This window comes from Pseudochaenichthys georgianus, chromosome 9 (assembly GCF_902827115.2).
Source record: "Pseudochaenichthys georgianus chromosome 9, fPseGeo1.2, whole genome shotgun sequence".
Lineage (NCBI taxonomy): Eukaryota > Metazoa > Chordata > Actinopteri > Perciformes > Channichthyidae > Pseudochaenichthys > Pseudochaenichthys georgianus.
The window spans coordinates 45,636,482-45,655,521 of NC_047511.1; the positions used below are offsets into that span (position 1 = coordinate 45,636,482).

Sequence of the window (19,040 nt, forward strand, 5' to 3'; positions counted from 1 at the left end):
AGCAATAAAGAGCTAGTTAATATAATAAAATACACAGTAACAATACAATAATTATACAAATAACAACCAACCTGCAAATCAACCTACACATCAAAATAAATATTATCTAAAACCGGTGCATTTGATTTAAAATAAAAGTAATACATAGAATTCAATATTTAAATGGTAACAAAAACCGTAACACTATGTATGATAAGAACAAGGCAACAAAGAAAGTGTTTGTTGTTTTTCCTTGTTCATGTCTATAATGTTTCCCGTTGTGTAGCGTCCAGCCTTTCCCAATCTGGCCTGCACTTCTGTCTGTTGAAGCCACTTCTTGAAGCAAACTGAAAAGAAATGTACAGATATAAGTACACTGTAAAAAGAAAACTTAATATTTACGTTAACATTTGGGCTGCTGTGGTTGCCAGAACCGTTAAAGTATAATACATTACAAAGTACAGTTGGTTGGCATAGAGTCTAGACGTTACAGTCAACAATTGCTTATGGTGAATTACAATGGCAAAAACAAATAGAGCTAGTGTACACGGTGCAGCTGTGTTATCTGGGAAATAGAAGAATCGGATCAGGATTCGGTATTGGCAGACAATCAATATCAAATGAATCGGATCATTATTAGCATCTGATCACCTTGGTCGACTTGCAGCCTAAATACAAAGATAACTCCACTCCTCTCCTACCACTCTTACCTCTAATAAGCCTTGGTAGAACTAGTGTCCGAGTCATAGGGTCCAGAGGCCTGTACTACGAAGCCGGTTCAACCTAACCTGGATATGTTTGAGTTAGCCGGTTGGCCTAATCCAAAACATACGCGCTCTCGCTAAACTGTACTACAACACGGGTTATCAAGTGGATCGCTCAGGCCAGCCGTGTCCTATCTAGTTAGGAGCGTGTTCACATGAAAGGGGTGGTATCTGGAGCATTCGACCAATCACAAACATGTAGAAGCGCACTGACAGCGCAGCGTCATACTTCCTGAATGAAAAGTGAACTTTAATACTAGTCAAAAATGAAGAAGTTAAACTTTAAACATCCATGACTTAAACACTTTATCCAGGATCAAAGCCACAGAGCTGCACCTGCAAGGTGAATACAGCTGGAACAGAACACGTGTTTGAATGCGTACATTAACAGGTTTATGATATCACTGCCCCGTCTCTAAAACACGATCTGACTTCAATTACATTTGTCTCGAGTGTTTCGTCAACTTATGTGTTGCTTAAAATAATACTTCTGCATCCAGTCTGTGACACTGTGAGTGTTGCACGGCCAGATACGGCTCAGCTGACTCAGATAAGGAGATATATGATACATTATGAAGTGATATGCCGCGGACTGTACTTAATGTACTCTGATCCGGTTACTTATGTCGTGGCAGATATTTAAGTAAGCTTTCTTAACGCTAATGTTATAATAGTCAGATTGCTCTGAAGATGGAGGTGATATTCTATTCATGTTCACGTTCACACAGTCGGTGATTTTTGCCGGCCGTCTTTCCTGCAACGGCAGCTTTTCTGTATTTCCTTTCTCCTGTAATATGACTTGATCGCTTTAAACTCCGCACACTGAGCTCTGATTGGTCAGCAGGCGGTGCTTTCACTGAGTTGAGCTCTTAGCCTGCAACCTAACCTGCTCCGGGGCAGGTTAGCCGTTCAGCATCAGTTACCATGGAGATCTAGCCCGCTAAAAAGAGAACCAGCTTCGTAGGACCGGAAAGCCGGAGTTTTCCCTGAAGTTAGCCGCGAAGAGAACATCCTGCTTCGTAGTACAGGCCTCAGGACTGACTGAAGACATGTGGAACAGAGGACAGGCATGGTTCCATGTACAGGAAACTGGAACTTTGAACAGGTGTTTTCATCTTTTCTGCCTGAAGATTCACAAGTTCTTGATCAGGTGTTTGATGTGGGCTGGCATGATCCTTTCTGCAGCGATAAATAAAGAAAACAAAGATTTTTTTTTTAATAATGGTAACAACAATAATATTAGTATAATTATGTATATAGCACTTACACAATTGCAAAGTGATTCTCACAACAAAAATAAAGAACAAAACAATATCAACAATAAAAAAACAAATTATTACAGGAATGTTGAGACAAATAAATGTTTTTTCAGTCTTTACAATGCACTGTCGGAAATGACCTTCCAAAGGCTAAATTCAAACTCAATACCATAAATAACTGGGTACCAAAGTGCTTTACCTGATAGAACACGCTCCACACGGAGCAGCAACCATCCGGCTCGGCCTCTTGCTGCCATCATCTCCTCCCTCTATCTCTCTCTCTCTCTGGTGTTAGGTTCCAGTAGATCTCTACTATCCAATAAAACAGAAATTCCCCAAAAAAATCATATTAAAAAAGTTAAAAACAATGACTGGCTGTTGGCATTGAAATGGATTAGAATCTCACCTTTTTCCTGGATGTCAGGAAGGCCAGGGAGTCGTTCCCTTCAAGTCCGCAACCAGTCATAGGAGTTCAAATGCAAAGCCTGAATGATGACAAGAGCGAGAGACATACATTTTATAATTATATTTTTAATTCATACCAGAGCAGTGTGTACAGGCCCTGTACGACATGCAAAGAACAGATCAAATCCCCTGACAGACTCACACACTTTGGTGATGTCCTCATCTGATAATGTTTCATTTTTTAGCAGCATAGTAACATTACTCAAAGTATATGTCAGACCCAACTCATTTACAGTATGTTTTGCATCTCCTCAACAATGGTCTGTATAGTTGAGTAGAAAAAAACTGTCCCTACAATTTCAGGTAGATTAACACACATTTGTAAGAAAAGTTTACAATGAAGCACAAAATCCCTCTTTGTATTAAGCGAGCTGCCACAGAAAGTGCAGCTTAACATGCTAACCTTTGGTGAGCTACAGTAAAGCTAACTTCATGCTCAACACAAAACCTTTAACTTGCATTACATTGACGATTTTAAACACAACTTAACTTTCTCTACTTGTAAGATAACGTTTAGTTAACTTACCCTTAAATAACTACATCACGTTTTTCAGTGGAAACACAAACTGCAGAAAACGTTAGCTGCTAACTGTTGTTAGCTAAGACAGCTAGCTCTTAAGGGAAGTAACATAGCCTCATGGCAAACGTAAGGTTGAGTTAACGTAACGTTGTAAGAAAGCAAAACGAACCTTCGAGAACGCGTTTACTCTCTCTCCTTAGCGGGCATTGTTGATTGTTCGAAACACGATCTCTCGATGTGCTGCCCACACATCGTCGGTTTCATCGACCCCGGGTTACCTGGTCTAGCAAACGTCCGCCTCGTACGACGCACTTGTTTTGTCCATATACGCAACATTTGATCATTTTTTGGCCACAAAACCATCCCATAACCAGATGTTGAGATGGCCCTACATCCCCATACAACATATCGCTTGCCAATTATTCTTGGCGTCTTATTGCTGTGCATCCTTTGTCGTAATATTTGGCCCTTCAATGCATTCAAACGGGACTGAGCTCAGCTGTGTTCCACTCATGACGTCACCGCCGGAAATGGCCGAAGTTGATGTTTCCGGCGCAACGAACGATTGTTACTAACTGACAACTTTTGTATGCTGTTATAATCGTGATTTATTAAAAATAGATCAATAATAAAAAAATCATATGGCACATTCCACAATACAAATGCAACCTCTATCATATACTAAGCCCACTAACAGGTGCTAAAAGCATTTCGTAAGCTCTTTAATGTTTATTTTATTGGCTTTTCTTTTTTAATGCTTAATGTCTTTCATTTTCTTTTGTAAAGCACTTTGAATTGCCTTGCGTTGAAAAGTGCTATATAAAAAAACTTGCCTTGCCTTGCCTTGTAGATCCCCCACGCGTGTGTCCTGGCTGCTCAAAGGACATCTCAGTGGTTGAGCACCTCTCCCTCCAAGGCTTGACCTTCTGTCGAGCCACTTCAGGAATGACCCTGGATCAGTGGCTGAAGGTCAACGTCGCGAAGACCACAGGGTGGAGGCTGCAGATAAAGATGGCCTCTGCTGCAGCCGGTGTGTTCCCTACCAGGCGTGACCGCACCTGCACGCTATGCAGCCAGAGAACGACCCGGGCCACGGGGCAGAGCTTCTGCCAGGTTTCTGACCCCCAGAACCGCGCAGTGGAGCAGTGGCTCACTGAGCTGAGGGAGAACGGAGAAGGAAATGCTGAGGGACCGACAGAGGGTCGACAGGAAGAAGAAGAAGGCCGCAATCCTGAACAAAAGTCTTCCTAATTTTTATTTGTAAAACTTGTAAATAAATAAATATAAAGGTATTTTAAACTTGAATATCTCTCACTGCTTATTCCTTGCTTTTGACAATGAAGGAGATGTCCTTTTGCCTTTTAGAAAACTTTATTTTAAATAGTTTGAACAATACATATAAAAACACTGCATTGGAAAGACACATAGTACATGAATGAATCAGAATCCCTTTAGTCCCACAGAGGGGGAAAGAGCCACAGACAGCTTAGAGTTGCATATCTTACATGCGTTAAAAAAGTACTAAGGTATAATATAATAAACAAACAACACAACAATATGCTTAAAAAGTACTAAGTTATAATATAATAAACAAACAACACAACAATATGCTTAAAAAGTACTAAGTTATAATATAATAAACAATATGCTAAAAAAAGTTACATAATTTTCAAAAATACAGATCAAAAGCAAATGCTGCAGGAGTAATTAGTCCTACTTTCCTTGGAGGAGAGGAGAGGTGCTCAGTGACTGAGATGTCCTGCTTATTCCTTGCTTTTGACAAGTTCATAAGATCTCTGTACCTTCAGATCAAGCATGCAGCCAGCAGGGGGAGGCAGAGTATTTGGGGTGGGGGGATCTGGGTGGTTGGTTCACTGGCTTGAATTGATCTAAGGTGCTCTGATCTGATTGGATGACAGGCTCCGGTCCCCCAAATGAGGCTTTCTCAACCCAGAAGACCCGAAGGACCCGAAGGGGTCTTCTGTCCAGCAGTCATTAGAAGAAAGGGATGGAGATCTGGCAGAAAAGGTGGGAGGAAGACCAGAAAGGCAAAGAGTATCATAAAGTTCAAAAGACAATCACAATCAATATTTATAAAGAAAGAGACAGAAGGGAGGAAATCATGAGAGCTGGACTCAGACTAAATCACACAGCATTGAATGGTACGCTGTACGTCATGGGGGAAAGTAACAGTGACAAGTGTGGGAACTGTGGAGGTAAGGGAAATGTGGAACATGTTTTATTAAATGGCGTCACCTATAAAGCTGAAAGAGAAAAACTAAAGGAAGAAGTGATAGAGGCAGAGAGGGAGTGTGTTCTGGGAACAGAAGGAGAAGGAGTGAGAGCTACAGAAAGCCACTGTTTACCTTTCTGAGAGAAACTGGGATAGGTGAAATAATCTAAAAGTAGGTGAGAATAAATGATGGATGATTATTTTGTTTTATTTATTTTATGGTTTCTTATTTTAGTTTTCGTTATTTTGTTTATTAGAGCTGGAATGACATGGTGATACACACTCATGGACAGTATAGGTGGCGGTATGCAATTAAAAGCTGTTTGCGATCCGCCATTAAAAAAGAGAAGAAGGGTCCATGAACTGCGGTCCAGAAACTGCAGTCTGCGACGCCGCAGCTTCATACTATTGCTCATGGCTGACAGGGGAGCTCTTCCTCATCTCTGCCACAGCTAGGGATCGAACCGCGGCCACGTTCCTCTCCTTACCCCCCTCCTTTCACAGAGAAGAATGGGCAGCGCAGAGACGTTGTTCTCCCTTCATGTTCCACAATTCTGACCAATGGCTGTCCAGGGTTGGTTCCATCGTTCGCCAATGGGAGGCCGGATAATGTTCCACAAGAGAATCAAACTTTTGGCGTCCAATCAGTGAGGCGGATTTCTTTCCAAAGTCTCTCCTCCGTCCGCCATTGTTTCGACCGGGCATTCTACTGAGTGACTTCAAGCAAGCGACACTGTGAGTAAAATGTGCATTAATTATTAGCAAATACGCGTGTAAACACTGTTACGAAGACACTTCTATGTCCGACATTAGTCATACTGAGTTAGCCGTGGTGTTTGTACGGTACCGCTGATGAACTGCTGTGTGTGTTCACCTTTAGCTATTGGCTAGCGGGACGCTACGGAGCCCAGCTATCCGCCCTCTGAGGCTTTTAGAGCCGACAGGGGGAGGAGAATACAACGCTGTGTGTATTTATCGCTAAGCTAGCGGCTAAGCTAGCTGGACGCTACGGTTCAGGTATCCGTGCTCTGAGGCATTTATGGCGGCCAGGTTGAGGAGGATGTCCCGCTCCTGTGTGTGTGTAACGGAGCTCAGATGAGAGGGCTCTGATTATAGTTTTAATCCTCTGTCAAACTGCATGTTTATTACAATCATCATCATTTACCCTAACCCCTGTTTCAGAGTCACTTAGTGTCAGTCAGTGCTGGCTCTCATGGCGGCCCCTCCTCCTCGAACTCAGATCCAGAGAGCAGTTTACAACCAAAGACTGAGGAGGACACTGGAGACTCTTCTGAACCTGGCGACGCTGAACCCAGTGCTGACTGGAAGGAGACCAGAGAACCTCAGGCTCAAACTCAAATAGACAAGAATCTGTCAGTGATCCACGACGTAGTGCTGAAAAGAAACCCCTCTTATCAAGACAGTCCGTTATAATGTAATACAGATGCCAATGTGTTGTCTTGTAACGTTCGCGCATATTAGCATTGCTAACAAGTTGCCGCTAAGCCAGAAGCACACCGGAGCTTTCCGGCCGTTTAAATCCGTAAATACTTGTCATTTAATGCTTATTACTATGCGCTAATGTTTACGAAGTTAAACTTGGCTATTTAATGAAGTACTGTAATAACTTTATATGTAATTCGTATTTACTATGTGGTAGCCTACTAAAGTCAACATGTACATGAAGGCTAACATGGTTCTGCAATAAGTATCATTCATGTAAAGTCAGACTCTGAGGTTAATGTTGAGCTGATGGAAAAGTGTTGGCATTATCTTTCAAATCAGAACCAGCTTTTACTCGTGTTATTTTTCTTATTTCTAATCAGGCTGTTACTACATGTTTATTCTCATTTCATATTCTGTTATTTACTTGCTATTCTTATCATCCTGTTTATTTCATCCTGTGTCCTATCTGTGTTTCTCTCTTGCTGCTTCAACACCTGAATTCAAAGGTCCGTCTTCTCCAAAGAGAGGCTTTGCTGACTAACTGCTGAACTTCACATGCACTTGAAGTACTTGACTGCTAGCTTCTAACTGAGTCAGAGCTGAGCGTGTGATTTTAATTTTTTGCTGTTGTAAGTTATTGTCTTCTGTTTACTTTTGTAATAATGTGTTTTTATTATATGGCTCGACCAAAATCGTTTTTTAAATATTTCTTTTTTTATATATATTTATTTGACAGGGACAGTGCACATTAATTGACATTTCTGTGAATGCGCCAGCGTTAGCCAACAGGCTATTTTTCGTGTTTTATGTGCTATATAAATAAAACTTGATTTGATTGAACTGTTTTTGATGTATTTCAGAACAATGGATCACAAACCGTCCTTCACCTTCCAGGCTGGTACTTCAGACCTGCAGCTGAAGGCCAGCAAAGAAGCAGTCAGAGTCTCCAAAGACAACCTGAAGAGGGCAGCCCCGCGCCTCACCTCCAACACCAGGGAGCTGGCTGAGGCACAAGCCGCGTCGAGGGTCTCGCTGCTGGGGGGAACCCGGCGGACCGCTGGCAGCTCCTCAGCCAGACAGAGCTCCAGTTCGGTCAGTACCGGGGTCAGACCCTCCAGTGGCTGCTGTCACAGGACCTGGGCTACACAGCAACCATTCTGGCAGGGCATCAGGGAGAGCGTGAGGGGGGGGATGTCAGCTGCACCCCCCTCATGTGGAACAAGGATGCTCTACTGGAGTACGCCGGGCTCTTCGACGCCGTGATGCTGATCCGGAGCCGCTGGACTCTGGTGCTCATGGCGTACGACCAGGTCCGAGCCACCGTGTCCAGGAGTCCAGCGCTCGTAGCCAGGACGACCCTCCAGCTGTTTGCGGTCAACCAGCAGACCTCTCTCAGTGGTGAGTCTGTTCATTCACACAGGACAATCTCCTGAGGCCCCGACAACATCTCTTACTAATCCTCTGTTCACTCTGCAGGCACAAGAGGTGGACAGCGGCCCAGGAGAAGATCCTCCTCACCTCTGGGATCCAAGCGCTGCAGGGCCCCCGGACGGAAGAGGAGGCCCTTCTTCCAGCGAGGGCAGGAGGAGGAGCCCCAAGGAGAGCAGCCCGAGGAGTGGCTGGACTCCCTCCAATAACACTGGACACAATAAGATGCTGTAAACATGTAAATATCTTTTTGAAATAAAGAGTTCAAACTTAAATATCTGTGTGGACTGACTTCCTGTAGTTTCCAGCTCTCGTCCTCTGCTGTCGTTGCGCTTCAATTGCAGTTCAGCAGGTTTCAAACAGGAACGTCCTTTTGCCTTTTTAGAAAACTTTATTTTAAATAGTTTGAAGAATTCATATAAAACACTGCATTGAAAAGACACATAGTACATTGTGCTGCTGACCGTTGAGCGGCCCGACCAAGCAAGGAGGCAGAGAACTCCAATATAACCCGGTGTGGGCATGTATTCATCGCTGTGGTTCAGGAGACACAGCCTCAATATTGCTGCCCAGGTGAACACAGTCACCAGCCACAAGGATCTCACCCACACTACCAGCCTCCACCAAACAGGAAGCACAGAGCCTAAAGACACGCCCACTAATCAGCAATTAGACACAGGTGAGGGGGGGGGGGGGGGGGGGGAGACAACACAGGGCACCAGGTGAACATAATCAGGAGTAACAGAAAGAACGGGAGGGGGAACACTTTTCAAAATAAAAGACATGTGCAATATACAAGGCTCGAAGTAGTCAGTCAACAGTGAAGTTACCTTCGTCACATACATGAGTAATTAGTCCTAATGTCCTTGGAGGGAGAGGTGCGCAATGAGTGAGATGTCCTAATTGTAATTTGTAAAACTTGCAAATAAAATAAAAATAAATAAAAAGGTATTTTGAAACTTGAATATTTCTGACTGCTTATTCCTTGCTTTTGACAAGTTCATATCATCTCTGTACCTTCATATCAAGCATGCAGCCAGCAGGGGGAGTCACAGAGTATTTGGGGTGGGGGGATCTGGGTGGTTGGTTCACTGGCTTGAATAGATCTAAGGGGCTCTGATCTGATTGGATGACAGGCTCCGGTCCCCCAAATGAGACTTTCTCAACCCAGAAGATCCGAAGGGGTCTTCTGGATAAGATCCGGATGGTGCCACCTCTGCTGCCTGACATCATGGATGCTCAACAATGGCCAGTCTTAACGCACTGCAACGCTAACTTATTGCCATATCAACGTTCAAATAATCTCACTTTCTACATGATAAATGAGTCCTTTATGGTTTGGAGAATTCCCCAAAACAGAGTTGTTTCAAAGTGATTTTCTCTCCTGATAAAACCACCAGCTGTTCACATGTGAGAGCTGATGACAGGACTTTCAATATTAGGCTTGCACGAGAAGGGCCATGCAGTGTATTTATGTGTGCATGTGTGTGAAGGTTTCTCTGATTGCAGATCAGTTTAGTGATCATAAGGTTATTTATGGGCAATGAAAAATATGTAGCTACTTAGTTGTCGGGGAAAAGATATTGAAAAGAGGTGGATTTTTTTTCCTTCCGTTTGGTAGAATTTTGTCCTTAAAGGTGGGGTAGGTACATTTGAGAAACCGGCTCGAGATCGCTAGAATTTGAAAATACACAACCGGAGAAAATCTGCCACTTCCTCACAGAGCCCCTCCCCCAACACACATGAACGCGCACACGACCAATGAGGGCACGAGATAAGTTTGTGCCCCGATGGAAGGCTGACAAGCAGGTAGGCGCCCGGTTAAACGGATTGGTTGTACTTTTTACAGTATTACGGCTTCTACAGATGACTTTTTGTAATGGATATTTTGTCAAAGCACTTCAGATATTCATTGCTATCGGGATGTTAAGAGCATTCCATGGAATATAACAAAAAGTGTATCTCGAGCCGGTTGAGAAAGGCAAACCAGGAACTCAAACAACTGAAAGAACCCTGTGTTGAGGAGAGCGCTGTAGAGATAGCTGCTTTGCGTGAGAGAAACCAGGAACTCCAACAACTGAAGGAGCATTGTGTTGAGGAGGTGGCCACCTTGCTGAAGGAAAACCAAACACTGAAACAAGAGAAGGAACGTTCTGTCGAGGAGAAGGTGGACAAGAACAAACAAACAACTGGAAGAACCCTGTGTTGAGCAGAAGGATGCAGAGATGGCTGCCTTGCAAAAGACAAACCATGAACTCAAACAAGAGAAGTTGCGTTGTGTTGAGGTGAAAAATGCAGAGATAGTAGTTTTGCATGAGAGAAACCACGAACTGGAACAAGAGAAGGAACGTTGTGTTGAGGAGAAGGATGCAGAGATAGTCACTTTGCTTGAGAGAATCCGTGAACTCCAACAACTGAAAGAACGTTGTGTTCAGGAGATAGCCGCCTTGAAAACACCACGGTGGAGAAAGTTCATGAATTTCCTTTCTCGTATCGTCCCAGATGTCCCCGACGACTACAGAGAAGGCAGCCTTGACATTTTTTTAGGCCAATTACCTTCATTTTAAAATTCCTTAAGCGGCTAGAGTATCGTTAGTATAGTATAGTAGTAGTAGTAGTAGTAGTAGTAGTAGTAGTAGTAGTAGTAGTAGTAGTAATTGTAGTAGTAGTAGTAGTAGTAGTAATTGTAGTAGTAGTAGTAGTAATAGTAATAGTAGTAGTAGTAGTAGTAATAATTGTAGTAGTAGTAGTAGTAGTAGTAATAGTAATTGTAGTAGTAGTAGTAGTAGTAGTAGTAGTAATAGTAGTAGTAGTAGTAGTAGTAGTAGTAGTAGTAGTATAGTTTTTTTTAGGCTAGAGTCTAGCCTCTAGGGGCAAAACAATTACCTTCATTTTAAAATTCCTTCGCTTCTAGCACTCCTAAAAAACAGGAAAAGGGTAGCAAAATAAAGATCTGGTTAAATGTAAAAGGTCACCCAGAACATACTGTAGGCGATTTCAAGCCATTACAGTTAAAAAAAAAACCCGATCCATTACGCATACAAATAAATCCAGTAGAGACTTAAACTCACAGTGATTGTGCAGTATTGCCCTCTAGAGAAGAACAACATCTAGTTAGATTCAGTCTTGATATATATATGAACACTTAAAGGTGGGGTAGGTCAGTTTGAGAAACCGGCTCGAGATACACTTGTTGTTATATTCCATGGAGTGCTCTTAACATCCCGATAGCAATGAATATCTGAAGTGCTTTGACAAAATATCCATAAGAAATGTCATCTGTGGAAGCCGTGGCGCTGTAAAAAGCACGACCAATCATCTGAGCCGGCTAAAATAACTGGATGGCCTACCTGCCTGTCAGCCTTCCATCGGGGCACACACTGATCTCGTGCCCTCATTGGTCATGTGCGCGTTCGTGTGTGTTGGAGGAGGGGCTCTGTGAGGAAGTGGCAGATTTTTTCCGGCTGTGTATTTTCAAATTCTAGCGCACTCGAGCTGGTTTCTCCAAAATGACCTGCCCCACCTTTAACAGCTATTAGATCTGGTTAAAAAAAAAAAAGATTCGTTAAATATAGAAATAGTTTCCAGAAGAGTCTCAGTGTGATGTGCAGTTTTAGCCACTAGGGGCAACAAAATAACCTTAATTAAAAAAAACTAAAACAATTCCTTCGCTTCTATCACCCCAAAATAACAGGAACATTTCAGGATATATATTTAAACAGTTAACATTTATTAGATCTGTTTAAACATTAACCTGTTCAGCAACATTTTCACAAAACTGTGTCTCAGGGCTTCTTAACATTTGACAACCTATTAATGTGTCATACCCACTTAACGGGAAGAAACTCAGCTAACTGACGATATGAACCATTTCTACCGAAACAAAACACAACTCTAACACCAAGCGTATGAATTAGCACTAAGCAAAAGAGTGCTAACGCACTGAACTCACGGTAGAAATATGTTATACTTCATCGAATCTGCACAAACATATCATAAACTGAGATTCCACAGATTCCAATGGTATAAGTATCATCACTGTATGAGACCTTCCGGTTTTGGACATGCTGGCTGCGCATCACTCTCATTCACCAATGGTAATGTTTAGATGGATTTAGGAACTTCCTCTCGATTCTATTGGCTCTAACAGTTCAAAAGAGTTGTCAATCACCAACATCGACCAATGGGTTCCATATGGCAAATACACCCAAATGACCCCATAGGTGGGTTTTCTTTTTCTAAATCTCTCTAAAAAGGTCAAATTTCACTTGTTTTGCTTCAATCTTGATACAGGGTACTTATTATATGTTATAGTCTGGATTCCTAAAGCTTTTTGTCTCCAATCCCATAATTCAAGGGTGGTTTTCACCCCCTTCTACCTCACACAATTACTGCAACTCCGCACACCCCCGAAGCACAACACCCGGTCAGCTACAAGCATCCTGCTAAAGATCCCCAAAGCCCATGCATCCTTTGGCCGCTCCGCCTTTCAGTGTGCGGCAGCAGATAGCTGGAATGTCTTTCAAAAAAACGTTAAATGAAAACCTTTGTCTCCCCCCGCACCTTCAATGTCACTATTATTGACACCCTGGTACACACATGTAGCTGCTTTGCCTGATGCTGATTTTAATGACTGATTGAACCACAGCAATATTGTTTTAGAGTTTTTATATGTTTAACTGCTATGCCTGTCATCTTTGCTCTGTGTTGTGGTGTCTCGCTGGGTTCTGTAGTGCCCGGAGTCTGTCTTTTCCCTCCCAAACCCCATCCCCTCAGGAAGCCTGTGCCTCCTGTCAGGTCATCATTGTAAAAACAATTTGTTCTTAATTGATTTCCTGGATAAATAAAGGTTATACTACTACTACTTACTACCGCTACCGCTACCGCTACCACTACCGCTACCACACTACTACTACTGCTACCGCTACCGCTACCGCTACCACTACCACTACCACTACTACCACTACTACTACTACTACTACCACTACTACTACTACTACTACTACTGCTACTACTACTACTACTACTGCCACTACCACTACTACTACTATTACTACCGCTACCACTACTACTACTACCACTACCGCTACCGCTACCACTACCACTACCACTACCACTACCACTACTACTACTACTACTACCACTACTACTACTACTACTACTACCGCTACCACTACTACTACATTACTACCGCTACCACTACTACTACTATTACTACCGCTACCACTACTACTACTACTACTACTGCTACCGCTACCGCTACCGCTACCACTACTACTACTGCTACCGCTACCGCTACCGCTACCGCTACCACTACCGCTACCACCACGACGCAGACCGGGAAACACATGTGGGGCGTGTCGTTTCCGAAGGCCAGGAGGGGAGAGCCAGTCATCAAAGCAGTTTTTCTCTTTTCAACAGGGCCCGAATGTGTTGTTTTGGAATAATATTTTCCCCCTTGTTTGTCTTTTCAGTTTATGTGCAAGAACTGATGGGAGAGGTTGTTGAGCTGCGGAATACTTACCCTACCTACAAGAAGGCCGAAGCTCTGAGGTCAAACAGACAAGTCCCACCCCCAGTTGCGTCAGCATTTGTAAAACCTAACAAGCTTGTGCTTGTTGGAGTACAGAGGAGCAGGAGTCGCTTTAATAAATAAATGGTGACATCTGTGGTGACCACACACACACACACACACACACACACACACACACACACACACACACTGGGTTACATAATCCACACATGGAACTACAGTGGGGGGGTTTGTTTCCACATGGACATGTATGTGGATCTCTATATATATTGTGTGCCCTCCTGTCTTCTCTCTCTTTCTTCCCGGACTGCAACCGGACAACATGTAACAAATAAAGTCTACTTTTGTACCTCCATTGCACCGCCTGCGACTCCCTATCTCTCGGCACTACACATCTTTCTTTTTTGTACTGGTGCTCAACATCAATTCATTTCATGTTGATCTTGGTTATACTTATGAGGGTTACCAGGGGGATACAATTGTGCATATCTAGTTTATTTTGAGAAGACTGCTGTGGTCATGTTAGGTTTGAGGTCTGATATGAGTTATGCATTTAAATCCAGATGATTCAAAAACACTCTTCCGTTGAGCAGCTGGTCACTGGACAATAACTCTGGGGTGTGTTAAGAATTTCTGCTGTGTTTCTTTCAGAGTTCATATGGTGGTAAGCTACAGAGCCCTTGGCACTATTTTGTTCTTATAATAATAATAAATTAAACACTATGTACATTATTTTGTTTGTTTTTATACTTTTGACCATACTGCACATAATGTTTCTCTTCATTTTATGCACAACTATTATACAATAAGACAACCATACACAAGTACCTTAAAGTAATTCATGTAATTTATTTTTACTGAATTTTGTGTTACACATTCACTTATTATTATTCACATATAGATAATCGCCATCAGCACTTTCATCGGTGATATCAGGTGACGTTTCCTTGTATTTCCTCTTCGACATCAGAGGCTCGTATAAATATGGTTGGATGTCGACAACATACTCCAGATATTGGGTGGCCTCCGACTCAGAATCAGACATGATAGACGAAACTAAGTTGTACTATCTGCGGGAGCCGCTGTGAGCGATAAGCCAGGGTTTTGTTTGTTTGGCAACTCTGACGTCACGCGACGCCATCTTGCGGAGGAGCGGCTGAGAAAATAAATCGTCGGACTTGGTGTTGGGGGTTGAACAAAATAAATATTGCGCATTGCCAAACGCATATTATCTCCGATTTTAATACTGCAATATCTTAGATAGTGTTGTAGCTATATGATTCGATTTACTGGAAATTATAAAAAAAACCTTTGCATTTCATCTTTAACTGTTAACAGCTTGTTGTTACCAAACCTGAATCCTGATCTTGTAAGCACGAATACAACTGTCTACTGCACACAATATGTGTCATGTGTAACAAACAACTTATCCTTTAAATGTAGTAATAGTTCACATATGACCAGGGGCGCCGCCAGGGATTTTGGGCCCCATGAAAATATATCACATTGGGCCCCACCACCAGGCACAGGCCACTTTGGCCTCGAGGGCCGTACCAAATGGTCTAGCGGTCCGTATACGGCCCGGGGGCCGGAGGTTCCCCACCCCTGCTTTAATATAATAACATTAGTATTAATATCATAACCAAAATGTTGGTGATTAACATTTTGTTTACCTAATACAGACTGATCACTCAATGCTTCAAACTGTCCATCATCCTAAATAGACTAAAAGCAGTTTTTTGTTTTATATAGATCATTGGCTGTGTGGGTAAATACTGTGTTTGAAATGTATAATTTAAATTAGATGTTAGCTTTTTGTTATATATATATATATATTTTGTATTCCAGTCTCCCTTCAGATATGTTAAGTGGCATGTCATTCAACACAATGCTGCTCACCTCCTTCAGTTGGGAGATAAGCTGGTTCAGGTTCAGCCTTATGGGGGGACAGGGCTGCTGAGCCTAGAGATGGATCTGTTGGTCCTGGCACCAGGGGGAGGAACAACTGATTTAGTATGAATAGGCGCTAAAAATGTGCCTGCATTTATTAAAGGTAGGTAGGTAAGAATGGAGAAAACAGCTCGAGTGCGCTAGAATTTGAAAATACACAACCGAAAAAAATCTGCCCCTTCCTTCAGAGTTCCTTACAGAGCCCCTCCTCCAACACACACGAACGCGCACATGACCAATGAGTGCACGAGATAAGTTTGTGCACAGTTGGAAGGCTGACAGGCAGGTAGGCCATCCAGTTATTTTAGCCGGGCCGGCTCAGATGATTGGTCGTGCTTTTTACAGCGCCACGGCTTCTACAGATGACATTTTTGTATGTATTTGTTGTCAAATCATTTAATATATTCATTGCTATCGGGATGTTAAGAGCATTCCATGGAATATAACAAGTGTTTCTGAAGTGAATTACCTACCATACCTTTAAATGTCAGCTAAAAGAGCAGTGAAATGAAAGACCTCTGCATTTTCTGTAAAGATATTAACAGTACTTAATGTCAGCTTAGTAAACAAAAAAACATTAGCTAGCAGACTAATTTGCACCACTCATGGACCACACCCACCTTTTCTTGTGAAAAACTGGGTGACATATTGTCGCCCTTTAGTCCCTCTCTCTTGTCTTTCTCTCTTTTCTCTTCTTTTCTTAGAGCCTGACTTTGTTGGTCGGTGAAACATGGTACAACACACGTATGTAGGCTAAGTACTAGCATCCTTCCTCACATGCTTTCACTCTCTGCAAGTGCCGGTGTAGGTACCAGATGTGTTCGGTGTATTTCCGTCGCACCCGTCATCCGTCATATCCGTCATATTTTACGGCAACTCAAGAGGGCCATGATGGTCAAATTCCGAACATTTAAACATAGCCGACACTTCATTCTTTACTTTGTCCGTTATTATATGTAGAAGATTACACTTTTTCTCCGGTCATGTTGTTTCCATAGCAACAACTTCAAACAGGCATAGCCTACACTTCATTCTTTACTTTGTTCGTTATTATATGTAGAAGATATAATTTTTTCTCCGTCATGTTGTTTCCATAGGCAACAACTTCAAACAACAACAACTAACCGCTAGCCGCAAAGCTAGCATCACAGCCACTGCTCCGTTTTCAGAGACTTTGCACACGTTTTTCACAAACATTCACACGCTAGGAGTACTTCCATTCGCTTCGTCTTGATCTGTAGATGTGATTTGATGTGTCGTGTGTCCCCCAACTCCTCTCCAAAGTTCAGATATTTAATAAAATACTCAGGGGAGTTTCCTGAATTTTCATGCCCAAAGCCAAGCACTAGGCCCTGGGTAAATTAAGAGGCTGATCTCGGGCACTTGTGTCCACTTTCCCTGGTGGTAGAAACTCAAGCCAGACATCCCTGGAATCGTCTCAGGGAGTAGATGATCAGTGGGGCCTTGTTTTTACTGAATGATTTGTTTTTTTATGGGGAATTCAAATATGAGCTTATTTTTAGGATTTTCTGAGACTTTGCACACGTTTTCACAAACATTTTCACACTAGGAGTATGGGAGTACTTCCATTCGCTTTGTCTTGATCTGTAGATGTGATTTGATGTGTGTGTCTCCCAACTCCTCTCCAAAGTTCAGATACTATATAAAAATACTAGAAGGTAAATAAAACATGAAACATAATGACAAAAAATAACAACCTGAAAGATATGTATTCTATCTACACATTTCGTAATTATCTAATCTAGTGGCCTTATAAAAGTGTTGGCTAAAGTAACGCAGAATATATATATTTTTTAATTGTAAATAATTAGAAACATTATGTATGTGCACAAGTACATGGGACCCCCACCATAGCACCCCACACATAACAAGCTTGCTGCAACTCCACCTCCTCGGCCCGTGCCTCAAGCAATATATATTATATGTAATGTCTTGTCTTTTATCTGGACCCTGAGTCTGTAATAACGTTTTCATTCATTCATTCAATATGAGTGTTGATATGGCTGGGTGAGTGGCCTCATTTATGCTGACATATTCTTCATGTCTCAAGCAAGTTTCAGTGAGACAGCATATATCAATATTATAATCTGATATTAAATCATTTACCAATATTGCTTTAGATGCTTAGAGATCTTATGTTAAGAGACCACATTTAATCTTCCCGTTTTGTTGCACTGTAGTAGTTTGTTACATTTACTTTTATTAGGTTACTATGTATGACACCTCGATTAGGTTTTACCTTAAATTGTCCTTGGGCAGACACACACCGCTAATATTGGGTATTTTATTGGGTTCGGGATTCCTATGGATGACTGCCTAGGAGAGAGCGCAGAGAAGCGTGTAAGACTGCAACTCCGCCTCCTGGTCTCAACTCCAGTTTGTCATGGATTAAGTCCACAAAGCCCTGAAATGTTTGCCGAAATGAGATCTGCACCTTCCAAAGTAGGATGAATGCCGTCTCTCTTAATCAGACCAGGTTTTCCCCAGAAGGCTGTCCAATTATTTACGAAGCCCACATTGTTTGCTGGGCACCACCAAGACAACCAGCGCTGAAATGATGACATGCGGCTATACATGTCATCATTGATCAGATTGGGGAGGGGACCAGAGAAGATTACGGTATCCGACATTGTTTTAGTATAACTACACACCGACTCCACATTAAGTTTGGTGCATTCTGATTGGCGTAAACGAACATCATTACCACCGACGTGAATAACAATCCTATTGTATTTACGTTTATTTGTAGCCAGCAGTTTAAGATGCGCCTCAACGTCGCCCGCTCTGGCCCCCGGAATGCATGTGACTGTGGAGGCTTCGGTCTCTAAATTCATGTGTCTCATAATAGAGCTACCAATAACCAGACTTGGCTTCTCAGCGGGTGTCTCGCTGAGTGGGGAATATCTGTTAGATACGTGAACGGGTTGGTGGGGACCTGCGGGTTTCACGTTATGCCCCTTCTGAACAGTCACCCAGTCTCCCCTGCTGCTCGGGAGTTGCCGGGGGACGGCTAAGAGGAGCTACCTTTGGCCGGTCCGCACTGGCTAACATGGGCTTTACTGTAGCTGAGTTACTTTCTAAGATGCAGAGCCGGGCTTCTATGGCTATGATTCCCGCCTCCAACCTAACAACTATACTACATTTAACACATGTATCCTTACCAGTAAAGGAGGCCGGGAAGTAACCAAACATGAGACAGGAAGAGCAGGAAATAACACCCGAGGGTGGGGAAAGAGCCATGGCTAGCTATCAAGCTAAAGTAGCTACCGTTAGCAAACCCGAAAAGAGTGTCGGCCACTGTGGAGTTACAGTCGCTAAGAGAAGGAGAGTTGTGAGTGCTTAAGCTGTAGTAACGTGTGATTACAACGTCAGGCAGTTGCCGTGATCAAGAGTTTTAAAACGATCGATTAAGTTAAGTTAATAAGCTATCAGCAACAGAACA

General features: G+C 42.6%; 1 long non-coding RNA gene across 2 annotated transcripts; it reads right to left on the reverse strand.

The window, feature by feature from the left end:
* Window positions 1-77: 77 nt before the first annotated feature.
* On the reverse strand, window positions 78-3,498 carry LOC139434453 (uncharacterized). 2 transcript variants are annotated; one of them, XR_011643808.1, is made up of 5 exons: window positions 3,157-3,498; window positions 2,409-2,487; window positions 2,202-2,311; window positions 690-1,922; window positions 78-326 (listed from the first exon to the last, which is right to left on the reverse strand). It is a non-coding gene; the product is annotated as an uncharacterized lncRNA (long non-coding RNA). The 2 variants fall into 2 exon arrangements; XR_011643809.1 differs by having other exon boundaries at window positions 2,202-2,314.
* Window positions 3,499-19,040: the final 15,542 nt, after the last annotated feature.